The sequence below is a fragment of the Trichechus manatus genome, unplaced genomic scaffold, assembly GCF_000243295.1.
Source record: "Trichechus manatus latirostris isolate Lorelei unplaced genomic scaffold, TriManLat1.0 scaffold00022, whole genome shotgun sequence".
In the NCBI taxonomy this organism is placed as follows: domain Eukaryota; kingdom Metazoa; phylum Chordata; class Mammalia; order Sirenia; family Trichechidae; genus Trichechus; species Trichechus manatus.
The window spans coordinates 23,122,610-23,131,619 of NW_004443958.1; the positions used below are offsets into that span (position 1 = coordinate 23,122,610).

The 9,010-nt window shown below is 40.8% G+C and overlaps 1 non-coding gene across 1 annotated transcript; it reads right to left on the reverse strand.

Moving 5' to 3' along the window:
- Positions 1 to 7,328: 7,328 nt before the first annotated feature.
- LOC111819960 (U6 spliceosomal RNA) lies at positions 7,329 to 7,435 on the reverse strand. The gene has a single exon (XR_002823534.1). It is a non-coding gene; the product is annotated as a U6 spliceosomal RNA (small nuclear RNA).
- Between the last annotated feature and the right edge of the window lie 1,575 nt (positions 7,436 to 9,010).

Sequence of the window (9,010 nt, forward strand, 5' to 3'; positions counted from 1 at the left end):
TTTTTTTATAATAGGGGTCTCATACAATATTTGTCCTTTTGTGGTTGACTTATTTCACTCAGCATAATGCCCTCCAAATCCATCTATTCTGTAAGATGTTTGGTGGATTTGCCCTTATTCTTTTTTGTTGCATGGCATTCCATTATGTGTATGTACCACAGTTCTTTTTTTATCCATTCATCCATTGATGGGCACTTAGGTTGTTTCCTTCTTTTTGGTATTGTGAATAATGCTGCAGTGAACATGGGTGTGCACTTGTCTATTCTTGTCGCAGCTCTTATACCTGGAAGGCAGGCAATGTTGGTCCTTGGGCCCCTGGCACAGTTGGCTGGGCAGAAGAGGGGGTACCACCAGTCCCCAGGTCCCAGCTGGGGTGGTTGGGCTTAGGAGCAAGTGCTGCTGGTCCGTGGGTCCTGCCTTGGTGGGTGGACAGAAGAGGGGTTACTGCCAGACCATGGGCTCCCAGTGTGGGTGGGTAGGCAGAAGACAGGGCACCACCCATCCACAGGCTCCCAGCATGGGTGGCTGGGCAGAGAAGCAGGCACTACTGGATTGCAGGCCCCCAGTGCAGTGGGGTGGATAGAAGAGGGGATGCTGCCAATCCATGGGTCCCCAGTGCTGGCGGCCAGGCAGAGCGGCTTGTGCCATCTGTCCTCAGATCCATGGTGCAAGCGGCTAAGAGAAGGGGCAGGCACCACCAATTCATGGGCCCCCAGCTCAGAGGACAGGGTGGTGGTGGGTGCCACCAGACAGTGATTGCGTACAGGAGGGGATGGACCTGCAGAGGCACCACAGGTCCAGAGGCTTCCAGCACAGAGGCCTGGGGAGGTGCAGTGGATGAGGTGAGCGCACTTAACTTTTGCAGGGTGGGAAGCACTCCTGCCTGGCTCTGGACATGGGTGTAGAGTAACACTGGGTGATGGAAGCTTCATCTGGGAATGCTACTTGCTTTGTCTCAATATAGCTGCACTATGCATGTTTGACTGGCAGGCTGCCAGCCATCCGTAATTCTCTGTGTCCCCTGTTTTTGCAGTCTCTCCTTCCACTTTGCGCTCAATCTGATTCTCCAGCCTTGCCTTTGAGGCTGAGCATTCCAAAGTTGTCATCTATATCCAGTTCACTTGTTTTCTTGAGTCTTTGTTGTAAGAGGGATGTTATGAGTCATCAGACTATGCCACCATCTTGGACCGCCTCCTATTATTTTCTTTTTTAAACACAAACTCCATTCAATTATTTCCAGTTGGCCCTGTGCTTTTAAAGCTGGCTTATATTGTTCCTTACCCTGAAACATCCAAAGACATGGAGGCAGCTGCTGGGGGTGGGATCTGTTGATAACCAGGCTTTAATCCTGGTTCTATCTTGAGCTGTTTGGTTTCACCAGGCTTTCTCTTCACTTGGGAGATTTTTTGGGAATATTACACTATAAATCTGTCACATAAAAATGATTTCATATTTCTGTCTTAACTTGGATGCATCTGAACAAGAAATATCATCTTTCTTCAATGTATGTTTTTTGTAAATGTCCTGTTTGTATGTTTAATGAATATATTTAATGACAAAGCCCTGGAAAGGAATGACAAATGAGGGAGTAGAAAGCTGAATAAAGATGTCGATTGATATAAACACTAAGAAATCCACAGGAAAATATAGGGCATAGTGAAGCTTCTTGGTCTTCCATGACTAGTAAGGTGAGCCATTTATTCCAGCACACTGAAACCAGTGACTCAGCTCTTTCGAGGTATCCCAGCCTTGAGAGAAGAAGATGAGTCTAACACTGTCTCCACTCACGAGCAGCATACAGTGTGATGAGGGTAACAGACGTACCGACAAACTTTGCCCGCGTATGGAGGCATGTGAAATAGCTCAGCAAAAGCATGCAGATAAAAGGGAGAATAACTACATCAAAGGCTAGAGGGGTAGTGGTAACAGCTACAGGTAGTCCTGACTTACGACGTATTTGAGTTAAGACAAATTGCACTTACCACTGTCTGTTTTCGTTTTTGGTACATCTTGTCATTAGCATTATGTACCCATACAACGTTGCCGGACGTAATTTGCGGATATTATCATTCTCAGACATAATGTGTCCAACCCCCAAAGACAAATAAAGACCAGATTTATAAAGATACTGATAATAAAAGGCAATAATAATGAACACTAAAAAAATGAGGTCATCAACTTACATCATAACCAACTTACGACTGAGTAGTCGTAGGAATGGAAACTCATCGTAAGTCGGGGGCTACCTGTATAACTAACATACATACTGCTGTTGTTGTTAGGTGCCGTCAAGTCGATTCTGACTCATGGTGACCCCATGTGACAGAATAGAATTTTTCCATAGGATTTATTTAACTAGAGTCTTAATGGAAGCAGATTGCCAGGCCTTTTTTCCACAGTACTGATGGGTAGGTTCAAACTGCCAACTTTTAGGTTAGCAATTGAGTGCAAACCATTTGTACCATGGTTAATATCAAAAAGGGTAATTTGCTATCATCTTCTTTTATGTTGTTCGTTCTCACATTTTGAAATTGTTTAGCCCAGCAACACCACAATGTTATCATCTCACAGGTAGAGATTGTCTGATATGCTTTTTCCTTCTGTCTCTATGACATCTTCTTCTTTCTCCCTCAACTTCTTTCACTTTCCCTTTCTTCAGCTCTCCTCTAAGTCTATTTAATTCATTCATAAGATAAAAGATAATGGATTGAAGATTAATCAGTTAAGGTTAACGTGCTCAGCTGTTAACTGAAAGGTTGAAGATTTGAGTCCACTCGGAGGCATCTAGGAAGAAAGGCTTGGAAATCGACTTCCAAAAAAGCAGCTATTGAAAACCCTGTGGAGCACAGTTCTCCTCTGAAACACGTGGGGTTGCCACGAGTCAGGTGATGATTGGTTACTGATTACTGACCTAGTCTTGGCCTAGCCCTAATCTAACGAGAGAGGTAGGTGCTCTTTTTTGTAGTCCTTGGAGATTTGGTTGACAAAAGGATTGGTTTTTGTTTTTTACTTTTTTAAATTTTGCAGGTTAATAAGTGGCATAATGTAAAAATAACAATACTTTTTTTGAAAGTTTACTACAATCTTGTGTTAATGCAACAACAAAATACTACCACCACAGTATAAAGTGGGGAGAAGTAGATAAGTTGAAGTGTAAATATATATATATATACACACACACACACACACACACATACAGACACAGAGGTGTATATATGTATGTATTTTTTATATAATATAGTATTTATATAGTCTTATAAGCTTAGATAGTATCTATTCCTTAAGCCAATGACCTCCTTGCCTTTTATTAAGGAAATCTCATGCTTATCTTATTTGCTCAGTATACAGATTGAATAAGTATGGTGAAAGGATACAACCCTGATGCACACCTTTCCTGATGTTACACCACGCGGTATCCCTTTGTTCTGTTCGAACTACTGCCTCTTGATCTATATATAGGTTCCTCATGGGCACAAGTAAGTGTTCTGGAATTCCCATTCTTCTCAATGTTATCCATAATTTATTATGATCCACATAGTCGAATGCCTTTGCATAGTCAATAAAACACAGGTAAACATCTTTCCGGTATTTTCTGCTTTCAGTCAGCAATGATATCCCTGGTTCCACATCCTCTTCTGAATCCAGCTTGAATTTCTGGCAGTTCCCTGTCAATATACTGCTGCAGCTGCTTTTGAATGGTCTTCAGCAAAATTTTACTTGTGCGTGATATTAATGATATTGTTTGATAATTTCTGCATTTGATTGGATCACCTTTCTTGGGAATAGGCACAAATATGGTTCTCTTCCTGTCGGCTGGCCAGGTAGCTGTCTTCCAAATTTCTTGGCGTAGAGGAGTGAGAACTTCTAGCACTATATCCGTTTGTTGAAACATCTCAATTGTATTCTGTCGATTCCCTTGTTTTTCACCAATGCCTTCAGTGCAACTTGGACTTCTTCCTTCAGTACCGTCGGTTCCTGATCATATGTTACCTCCTGAAATGGTTGATTCGTTTTCGTACAGAGACTTTGTGTATTCCTTCCACATTCTTCTGATGCTTCTCGCATCTTTTAATATTTTCCGGTAGAATCCTTCACTATGGTAACTCAAGGTTTGGATATTTTCCTTCAGTTCTTTCAGCTAGGGAAATTCCAAGTGTGTTCTTCACTTTTGGTTTTCTATCTCCAGCTTTTTGCACATGTCATTATAATACTTTGTCTTCTCAAGCTGCTCTTTGAAATCTCTATGAAGAATGGGTCATCAAGATTGGAGGAAGACTCGTAACAACCTGTGTTATGCTGATGACACAACCTTGTTTGCTGAAAGTGAAAAAGACTTGAAGCACTTACTGATGAAGATCAAAGACCACAGCCTTCAGTATGGATTACACCTCAACAAAAAGAAAACAAAAATTCTCACAACTGCACCAGTAAGCAATACCATGATAAATGGAGAAAAGATTGAAGTTGTCAAGGATTTCATTTTACTTGGATCCACAATCAACACCATGGAAGCAGCAGTCAAGAAATCAAAAGACACATTGTATTAGGCAAATCTGCTGCAAAAGACATCTTCAAAGTGTTGAAAAGCAAAGAGGTCACCTTGAAGACTAAGGTGTGCCTGACTTAAGCCATGGTGTTTTCAATCACCTCATATACATGCAAAAGCTGGACGATGAATAAGGAAGACCGAAGAAGAACTGACACCTTTGAATTGTGGTACTGGCGAAGAATATTGACTATACCATGGACTGCTAAAAGAGCGAACAAACCTGTCTTGGAAGAAGTACAACCAGAATGCTCCTTAGAAGCAAGGATGGTGAGACTACATCTCACATACTTTGGACATGTTATCGGGAGGGATCAGTCGTTGGAGAAGGACATCATGCTTGGTAAAGCAGAGGGTCAGTGAGGGAGAATAAGACCCTGAACTAGATGGACTGACACAGTGGCTGCAACAATGGGCTCAAGCATCGCAATGATTGTGAGGAGACACAGGACCGGGCAGTGTTTCATTGTGTTGTACATGGGGTTGCTATGAGTGGGCGCTGACTTGATGGCACCTAACAACAACAAAACATGTTTATCTCCCATCACCATGTCTTTGCTTTTGCTTGACCATCAATCTGGAATTAACTCTATCTTCACTATATGGCACCATCACCTGCTCATATATCAAAATTCATCTTTTTTCCTCCAGGAGGGATTTCCTGGTGCGCCTCACCTGAACCCAGCCAATGCCGTGATGTATTCCTTTTCTAAACTCCATGAAGAATTTAAGCAACAAGTACTTATGGATGTTCTTATAATATTTCTTCTTTGTTTTTCTTTTTTAACTATGCTTTAGGTGAAAGTTTACAGCTCAAGTTAGTTTCTCATACAAAAATTTATACACATATTGTTATGTGATCCTAGTTGCTATCCCTATATCCCTATAGTGTGATAGCTCACTCCCCCATTCCACCCCGATTTTCCCATATCCATTCAACCAGCTCCTATCCCTTTCTACCTTCTCGTCTCACCTCTAGAGAGGAGCTGTCCATTTAGTCTCATGTATCTACTTGAACTAAGAAGCACACTCTTCACAAGTATCATTTTATGTCTTATATTCCAGTCTAATCTTTATCTGAAGAGTTTGCTTTGGGAATGGTTTTAGTTTGGGGTTAACAGAGAGTCTGGGGGCCATGTCTTCTAGGGTTCTTATAGTCTCAGTCAGACCATTAAGTTTGGTCTTTTTACTAGAATTTGAATTCTGCACCCCACTGTTCCCCTGCTCCATCAGGGACTCTCTGTTGCGTTCTCTGTCAGGACGGTCAATGGTGGTAGCTATGCACCATCTAGTTCTGGTCTCAGAATGATGGCGTCTCTGGCTTATGTGGCCCTTTTTGTCTCTTGGGCTAATATTTTCCTTGTGTCTTTGGTGTTCTTCATTCTCCTTTTCTCCTGGTGGGTTGGGACCAATTGATACATCTTAGGTGGTTGCTCACTAGCATTTGAGACCCAAGATGCCACTCACCAAAGTGGGATGCAGAAAATTTTCTTAATAAATTTTGTCATGCCAATTGATCTAGATGTCCCCCGAAACCATGGCCCCAGACCCCTGCCCCTGCTACTCTGTCCCTCAAAGTGTTTGTGTTCAGGAGACTTCTTAGCTTTTGGTTTAGTCCAGTTGTGCTGACTTTCCCTGCAGTGTGTGTTGTCCTTCCCTTCACCTAAGATACATTTTGTCTACTTTCTAGTTAGTGAATTCCCCTCTTCCTCCCTCCCCACCCTCGTAACAATCAAAGAGTGTTTTCTTCTGTGTTTAAACCTTTTCTTGAGTTCTTATAATAGTGGTCTCATACAGTATTTGTTTGCGACTGACTAATTTCACTCAGCATAATGCCTTTCAGATTCATCCACGTTGTGAGATGTTTCGTGGATTCATCATTGTTCTTTATCGTTGTGTAGTATTCCATTGCATGAATATACCATAATCTGTTTATCCATTCGTCCTTTGATGGGGACCTACTTTTTCCATCATTTTGCTATTGTGAACAGTGCTGCAGTGAACATGGGTGTGCACATATCTTTTAGTGTGATGGCTCTTATTTCTCTAGGATATGTTCCAAGGAGTGGGATTGCTGGATTGTATGGTACTTCTGTTTGCAGCTTTTTAAGGAAGTGCCAAATAAATTTCCAAAGTGGTTATACGATTTTACATTCCCACCAACAGTGTATAAGTGTTCCAGTCTCTCCACAACCTCTCCAACATATATTATTTTGTGTTTTTTGGATTAATGGTTGTTGAGGTGAGATGATAGCTCATTGCAGTTTTGATTTACATTTCTCTAATGGCTAATGATTGTGAGCATTTCCTCATGTATCTGTTAGCCGCCTGAATGTCTCCTTTGAAGTGCCTGTTCATATCCTTTGTGCATTTTTTAATTGGGTTATTTATATTTTTGCTGTTGAAGTTTTACTGTGTTTTGTAGATTTTAGAGCTTAGACCCTGATCGGATATGTCATAACCAAAAATTTTTTCCTAGTCTGTAGGTTGTCTTTTTACTCTTATGGTAAAGTCTTTTGATGAGCATAAGTGTTTGATTTTTAGGAGCTCCCCGTTATCTAGTCTGTCTTCTGGTGCTTGTGCATTGTTACTTATGGTTGGCATTGTGTTTATATGCCATGTATTAGGGCTCCTAGTTGTCCCTATTTTTTCTTCTACGATCTTATTGTTTTTGATTTTATATTTAGATCTTTGATCCATTTTGAGTTAGTTTTTGTGCATGGTGTGAGGTATGGGTCTTGTTTCATTTTTTTGCAGATGGATATCCAGTTATGCCAGCACAAAAACTATGGAATACTTCACGAATTTGAACGTCATACTTGTGCAAGGGCCATGCTAATCTTCTCTGTATCATTCCAGTTTTAGTAGATGTGCTGCCGAAGTGAGCACTCTTGCAATACTTCTTAAAACATATGTTCATGCAAGCAGAAATCATCCTTTATTCAACTCTCTCTCCCGTATACCCTTACTTAATGAACCCTAAAAAAAAAAAAATATTGAATTAAATAGAATTTCTCTTATAATTTGACTAGTCAAAAGAACATGGTCACGAAGAATTTGTGATTGATTGGTTTGGCCAGGTCAGAAAAATACCAGTTTTCCAGGGTGACCACAGTCTTTAAATAAGGCTTCTGCTTCAAGTTATTAGGGAAATGACTATTTATGCACTTGCTTAACAAAAGCCGTAAATCTTAGTCACACGCCTTCCAACTTTCCCAGTGGGAGTGAAATTCTTCCATTGTGAATAAAATTGAAGGGACGTAAAACACACCAGCTGCCCACACTTCAGTCTTTGAAAGAGTTTGGAATGAGAATGTCACTACTAAGACTGGCCAGACTAAGCATTGGTCCTGCTTATAACAACATATTCTGTTTGAAACAAAGTCATTTTTCCCCTGTGATAATGCAAAAGGACACAGCTGGTGTCCTGTGGGAAACCATATTGTTATTAGGTGTTGTTGAGTTGTTTCGGACTCATAGTGACCTCATATGACAAAGCAGAACTGCTCCCTAGGGTTTCCTAGGCTGTGATGTTTAGGAAAAGGGGCCTTCGTGGTACAGTGGTTAAGCAACTTGACTGCTAACAGAAAGATTGGCAATTTGAACCTATCGGCAGCTCCGTGGGAGCTGAAATGGACTGGAATCGGCCATTTTGAATCTGACGAGCATATGGTCTACTATGCTGGGAATGACAAATGGAGGATGAATGGGGCTGCATTCATCATCAAAAAGGACATTTAACATTAATCCTGAACTACAACACTGTCAGTGATAGGATAATATCCATATGCCTAATATGCCTACAAGGAAGACTAGTTAATACAACTATTATTCATATTTACGAACCAAACACTAAGGCTAAAGATAAAGAAATTAAAGATTTTTACCCACTTCTGCAGTCTGAAATTGATCAAACATGCCGTCAAGATGAACCAAAATTACCAGCAATTGGAATGTGAAAATTGGAAACAAAAAAGAAAGACCAGTAGTTGGGAAATATGACCTTGGTGATACAAACACTGCCAGAGATCACATGATAGAATTTTGCAAGAACAATGACTTCTTCGTTGCAAATACCTTTTTTCAGCAACATAAATGGCAACTATACCTGTGGACCTCGCCAGATGGAATACACAGGAATCAAATCAAGTACATCTGTGGAAAGAGATGATGGAAAACTTCAGTATCATCAGTCAGAACAAGGCCAAGTGCCGACTGCGGAACAGATCATCAACTACCCATATGCAAGTTTAAGCTGAAGCTGAAGAAAATTACAGGAAGTCTATGAGAGCCAAACATGACCTTGAGTATATCACACCTGAATTCAGAGACCATCTCCAGAAAAGATTTGACACAATGAACACTAATGTCCAAAGACCAGAGGAGTTGTGGAATGACATCAAAGACATTGTAAATGAAGAAAGCAAAAGGTCATTTAAAAGACGACAAAGAAAGAAAAGACCA